This window comes from Condylura cristata, unplaced genomic scaffold, assembly GCF_000260355.1.
Source record: "Condylura cristata isolate star-nosed mole 26May11 unplaced genomic scaffold, ConCri1.0 scaffold00016, whole genome shotgun sequence".
Taxonomy (NCBI): domain Eukaryota; kingdom Metazoa; phylum Chordata; class Mammalia; order Eulipotyphla; family Talpidae; genus Condylura; species Condylura cristata.
The window spans coordinates 11,607,784-11,615,105 of NW_004567117.1; positions in this window are offsets into that span (position 1 = coordinate 11,607,784).

A 7,322-nucleotide genomic window follows, 5' to 3' on the forward strand; every position below is an offset into this window, starting at 1 on the left:
AAGATACAAGCTCCAGTAGGGTGTTTCCAGTTAAACAAGAGTCATTTGCTGTCACAGAGTGCTCTGAAACTCTACATCTGAATTTGGATTCTAGTCTGCAGTTCTAGGATTTGAGCCAGAGGCCTGGCATTTGTTTTCACTGGGTATTTCCCCTTTAACTGTGCACATCTAAAACATTTGATAATTGCTTCCTTGTTTCTTCTTGCTGGTATTAGCTGAGATTTGGCTAACATGAATCTTAACATACTGGCTGGTTAAAGGAAACCAATAAACTTCTGGGGGTACTCTGTTCAAATTGGACTAAAGATATGACTTGTAATGTAATAAACATATTTATGAGTCAGAGTCCCTTTTTGCCCTGCCCGTATTTATTGGTGATTGGTTAGTGCTAATGAAAACCATGATTACAGATTGCTGATGGAGTAGTGAACTGTAGATACATTGAACACTAATAATTCATGCCCACAACTGGTTTTTATTTTCTTGATGCTTGTGTAGTTTTAAATTAGAAGTGGGAGAAGAGACATAGTCATTTTCAAACAATGTTTAAATTTTTCCCTGAAAAAAAAAAACAAAAATAGAGAAACAAAAATAAACATTTATTTTTTAATTGCTCTGGTTATTATGATTTATGTTGATATTAACCAGTTCTACCTTTTACTTTAGGTTGCTGTTTTTGTTGTTACTTTGTTTTTAGCAGTAGACTAATAGGAAGGCCAGATAGGAACTAATGAGAAACTACAACTGATGAATTTCTGCCTCTTGGAGATATTTGCTAAATCTGTATTCAGGGTTCTCCAAAGTTATGCATCCTCTCTATTACTCTGGGTAACTTCACTTATACTGCTCTCCTTTGTACACAGAAGCTATAGAATATCACTCAGAGGCCACTGAGATAGGAGGCTGAGGTAGAAATATCCACTTTTCCAAGAGTCAATTTAGATGAAAAGTTAACTTGTAGGAGGTGGGAGAACAATATCAGTATAGAAGAAAAATTATGTAAATAGATTGCTTTTTAATTTATTTCCTCTTTTCTGTAACTTATATATTCCGTTTGGAATCCCTTTGCTTCCACATGAACCAATCAAAAAATATTACCTTTCCTTTAAGGTCTCATTTAAATAGCACTTTCTAATCAATGATCCCATCATAATTAATTTTCTCAGAGCACTATATATATATATATATATATATATATGCCATAATATTTATCTAAATCTACCTTGTAAAATGAAAATGTATAAATTGCATGTGAATGATTATGGTTCTCAGAAACTATCACAGCCTATTTCCTTTACCTACCTGAAACTCAGTAAATGAGTATTAAATTGGAATAATGACTGACTTTGTATTTTCTTGTGTAGTCCTGAGATTGTACATGACATAAAAACCTTTAGTGGCTTGGTAGAACTTTGAAGAAATGGAACTTCAGAAAGGGAAGGAAAAGAAGAAACTAGATTAGTTAAATTGAAGTAGAAAGTGTTTTGGAAGAGAGAGAAATAAGCTCTATTCCATGCTCGGCATTTGGATATACCTCTCTTTCTTTTAGAATGAAAGATAATCCTCCTCCCTTCTTTATCTCACCAAATACTGCATCTTTGCTCTGCATTACTTTTTCTTCAACCTCTGAGGAGATATAAGTCCATCAATTATCTCCCCTCTACCTGATTTTTCAATTATTTCCCCAATGAATCCATGTCATATTAGTACATAGAGTATTTCTAACTTAGGGCCACATATTTCATTCTGAAAATGAATCATTTAACCTTTCCTATCATTGAGCATGTATAGTTTTTAATCTCATGCTAATACAGTATTTTTAGAAATAATTTGAGGGCCTCCATGGTGATGATGGTTAAGCCAAAGCCCTTGAAACTACCCTCAGATGCTGCAGTGTGAGTTTGATCCCTGGCCAGGGATCCCTCATGCAGCAGACCTCTCCTGTCTTGCTCACTGCTTCCCTCAGCAGTGTATTTCAGTACACCTGCCTGTTTCTGCTCCCCACTCTGTCTCTGGTGAAACTTCTCACCCCCTACGCAACTCTGGTCTGTACCCCAGCTCTTGTATGGATAAATAAATAAACCTTCTAAAAGAAATATGTTTAGCCTTTTGTTATTTTACATGTGCCATTGTTTCTGTGGGAATGGAGAGGCTTCACCAATTGACACATTTTCCATTACCGTATGAAAATGACGTATTCCATACACTGCTGCCAATTCATAGTAAAAATAAAAAATCTTTGCCTACCCAATCAAATATATTTCATAGCTTTAGCTGCTACTTATGAATGAACTTAAACACTGTTGTTGTAAAAGTTATTTGTATTGTTGATGTGTGTGTTTAAATTGTCCTCATTTTTTACCCATTTTTCTCACCGTGGCTTTGGAACCTAAATTTTGCCTATATGATCTCTGTCTATTTCTCCTTTCTTTTTTAGTGATTTGACAAATTTTATACCTATGTGTATTTAAAATATTACAACTGAATTTACCTTTTAAGATCTGGAAGGGTATGATCTCCCTATAAAAATATTCTTGACAGTTCTGTTTCCTTTTGCAGATGCATTTTAGAATTGCTTTCTTGAGTTCTAAAGATACTCCACTTGGATTTTTATTGAGATTTCGTTAAACCTATAAATTAAGTAAGAAAGCTTACAAACTTTTTTTTTTGGCATTCTGAAATGTTTCTTGGTTTATTCAGATCATTTTCCCCTTATTTCTTAGAAAGTTTAAAATTTTCTTTACACATGCTATTTAATACTTACTTTTTCAGCATAGTTGAAGATATACAAATAATTTCTTAAAACATAAGAACATTAAGCATTCTTTTAAATTTAATTTTTGGAAGAGACCGAAGATAAAATAGAAGACCAAGAACATGGTAAAAGGGAAGATCAGGCCCACCATACTTTTTCATGAGCTGCCATTCCTTAGTGTCAGGAATTTTCATGTGATCTCTCAAAAACATGCACACAGCAAAAGTTCACAGCCTATATTTGAACCATATGTGATGAGACTGATAGCACAAAAGCAAAGTACACCTAGAGGAAACTGCTTCTGTCTCAGTTAACCATTACTGTGGTTAACTGTGTAACCTTTGGAATACTCAGTTGTGTACTTTAGATCATTAACATATTAACTGCCCTAAAAAACTCAAGCAAACCTCCAGCATTCCTCACTGAGTTTCTTTGTTGCCAGATGAATCATGGATATAGGACTCAGACCACCCATTCCCCTAACATGTCTATGCAGCAACTCCAAGCTTGCAAAAAACTAGCGGGAACCTGCCAAAACTTAGCTTTTTGTTCTCAGGGTATTTTTCTGGCTTTCTGAAGGTGCCAGGGCCCCCAGTGGAGTGGTATCAGCCTGGGCTGATCACAGCTGTCACCCACCTTAGTGCAGCCTGATTTGAGATTTTGGGAAAAAAGAAATGAAACCATGGAAGTTTTGGAGACATGCTGTTTGGGCTTGCACCTGCCCTGTGCCATTCAGCTTCAGCAGAACTTATCTGCCCAGCTCTGGCCAGGACTGCCCAGGAAGGTTGGATCCACTACCAGTGTTTTGGTTTTGAACCTTGAGCTGACTTTGAAAGTGAACTAGAGAGATCTGAGCTCCCACTGACACCAACTGGATTCAAGCTTGCATTGGCACCAGTTAAGTCTTGAAGGCAGCTAGTCTGGAAAATAGACCAATCCAGTTTGAAAGGCAAGTACCCTGAAGGGGGATATAACAGAAACCTGGGAGAGGTTTGAGGCTACGTGGAAGATTTTGGTCAGTTTGAGGTTTGAATCAGCATAAGAAAAAGTGTTTGACTCAACTTGGACGTCACATTAGTAGACTTGCGTCTGGCTTCAGGAAACAGACTTCTGCTTCAGGAGACAAGTTGCTGTGGTTCCACCTCAGCAACCCACCTATTGGATCCTGGTCCATCACTTACTGGTGTGCCACTAGCTTCAGGCTTTCATTGAGGGACGATGCTGTTTGCACCAGCAGCTTTAGTACTGTATACTGTGGACATTAGCTGGGGTAGGGCAGTTGACCATTTGTGGTGTTAGAAACTTTTTGCTTATCCCAACTACTTCTCTGAAAGAAACCCTATTGTTTGTTGTTGCACTCTGAGACTGAGCTGTGTCTTGCAATTGTGCACAAAAGGGTAAGGACCCCACAAACCATGATATCTCCTCAAATCTTTGACTTATTTCAATTACCTTGTAAAAATCCTACCTGAGCCACAAGAGTTGAGATGGTTTCTCCTGTCATCTCCTCAGAAATTCCAATTTTCTGAATAAAGTGAGCTTTCCAAATCCCAGCTCCTGTCTCTCACTTTTGACTTACTGAGTGATGGTCAGGGTGACAGAATAAATCAGAGACATTCTGCAGGGGGTGAGGAGGAGGGAGAAGGATCAGGACAGGAGTGGGAAGAACACAAGGGACTATGGTGATGGTGCACATATGAACTGGTGGTGGGGATTTCACAGGAAAGTCATACATTGTACAGAAATGAAGGATGATGTAATAAATAGATTTTTTTTAAAAAGAGATAGATCATTTACAGTAATCCAGAATTTCCCTAGAGTGCCTTCCAGTCACGATTCTCTGAGGATGGGAAATCATTATCCTGCTATCCAACAGAACAGTTTACAGTCTGTTTTATTTCATGTTTCATGTTTTGGGTATTTCCACATTTATCTGATAATGTAGGGACTGCATTAATTGACAGCCTTCTCTTGGGAGATGTTACTTGTTACCTGTAGGCCAAAAAGTCAAAGGATTGGGGGTCTAAGAAATTATGGAGAATAGAAAAATGGGCTTTATTCTAGTCCTAATGCTTTTACTGAATGTGTAAGACATATGAGCCATTTGCTCAATTCTCTTATCTTTTTATGCAGAGTGACTTTTACCTATCATTTAAATATAAATATACCACTTATCTTTCAACCAGGTTAAGAAAAATGAAAAAATATAAAAATGAGTATCTTTATTCCCATGCCTCTCAGTTTCTGATATTTCTTGATATTTTCACATATCTCTTTGGTTCATTTTGAGAAGATGGCAAAATTCACACATCTACATAATTTTAATTTAATCTTGAGCTAGCTTAGTTTTCACCCATTTAACACTAATTAGGATGTATAAAATTTGTTAAGTCTAAATGCCAAGTGCTTTGAGCATACAGAATAATTGAGCTCATAAATTCCTGGTGAGAATACATATGGTAGGAGCAACCACTTTGGAAAATAGATTGTCAGTTTCTTATATATTTAGATATACACCTGCCATCCTTATTCCCCAGCATTCCACTATATGCATCTACTCAAAAGGAATGAAAGTTTATATTCACAAAAAATATGTATACAAATATTCATAGTCCTTTTATTCTGAGTCACCAAGAATTGAAAACAACCCAGATGGATCTTTAATCAGCAAATGGATAAAGAGAGGGTGTACTACTCAGAAATAAAAAGGAATGAACTACTAATTTATGGTGTAAATGAATCAATGCATTTTACTGAGACAAAGAAGTCAGACTTAAATACTTTGTCATGTATGATTATTTAACACAAAACACTATAGGGAAGAAAGTTGATCAGTGTTTTACCAGGGATTGCAGGGATGGAAATAATAGGTTTCTATAATATGTATTATGAGAGAATTAGTCAAGTGATAGAAAGGTTTTATGTGGAACTGTTACAGTGGGCACACACTGTTTTATTAAAATCTACAGAACTGTTTGTCACAAAGAGTATATATTATATACAATTTTAAAATCTACCAGGAATTGGAGAAGAAAAAATGCAGATAGTACAGATAAATCTATCCTTACTACAAATGAGTCACACACCACAACAAAAGAAGTTCTTTCAGTAGTAAATTTGTTTCTCACAAGGAGGTATGCTAGGAATCCTGAAACGACTCTATTTGCAATCTACTTTAAAAAAAATTATTTATGCATACAGAACTGGGATATAGGCCAGAGGCACAGGGGCAGTGAGAAGATTCACCAGTGACAGAGTGGGGAGCAAAACAGCAGATTGATGAAGTACACTGCCGAGGGCAAGGCAGGAGAGGTCTGAGACACCATATGGATCAACCCCGGGGCTGGGATCAAACTTGAACCTAAGCGGCTGCTGTTCACTTGCAGTGCCGTGCCTTAACCTACTGGGCCACCAGGGAGGGCCTGTAATCTACTTTTATTTCCATTGTTCAACAAATAAGGTAATAGATTGTAGATGAGCAGTCAAGTTTTTCACTGGGAGTAAAATGTTACATATAAGCAAAGGAAGGCAGTCTAGAATTCATTCTGGTTTGCTAAGGTAAAGACAGAGCTGTTAATATAGATTCATAGATGACAGATATATATAGATGTTTGTGTATTTATGCATTATATGTGTTGGAAATAAAGTCTGAATGATAGTTAGACAAAGAGTTTATTAGAGGCCCTCCCTGGTGGCTCAGGGGTTGAAGTCTCAGCACTATCAAGCTATCTCCAGCCTTTGTGGCATAAATTCCATCCCCCAACAAGGAGATAACCCACATATGGCGAAGCAGACCTCTCCTGTATGCCTACTGCTCCTCTCAGCAGTGTAAATCAGTGGATCCTCCTGTTTTGCCCCCACTCTGGTGAACCCTCTCACTCCTGCTCTTCTGGCCTACACCCCAGTTCTTTATACATCCAAAATAAGTTTACTAGAGAACCAAAGCGAGTATTCAAGCCCAGGAAGCAATCCAACAGTTACATTCTGCAAGAACAGTTCCAACAGATACAAATTTGAAATTATTTTATATAGGTAGCAACAGTGAATCATTAACATTAAAAATGTAATTATTCTTGACAGGGGACTTCTAAGTTGTCTCCACCTAAAGATACATGGCTCTTGTCTATGCACAGAGGAAGGAAATGAAGGATTTAATCTCTAAAGAATGTACTGTAGAGATGCAAAGGCTGGGTACCCATTGTTAAATACTTGATCATCTGTGGGGTTAAAAGACTGATTTTAATGATAGGCCCCATACTTTTCATAGCTGTTTCTCACTTCAATTCTATTCAGATGGCCATGCTCTCCTGTCTGCCAGAACGATGTGACCTCAGTAGCAGTGAGCATAGCTCGTTTCCAGATCTTGTCTTTTAAATGCCATTCTTTAATAAAAGGAACCAGGACTCCTTGGAGAACTAATTGATTGCAGGACTGGAGTAGCGAGAATACCAGATGTGCCTAAAGCATCTGATAGTGTCTGCCAGTGCTACAGTGCCCCCCCCCACCTCTCTCTCTCACCAAAACCCAAAAAAATGTCAAAGGGACATAGTAGAAACCAACACAAAAA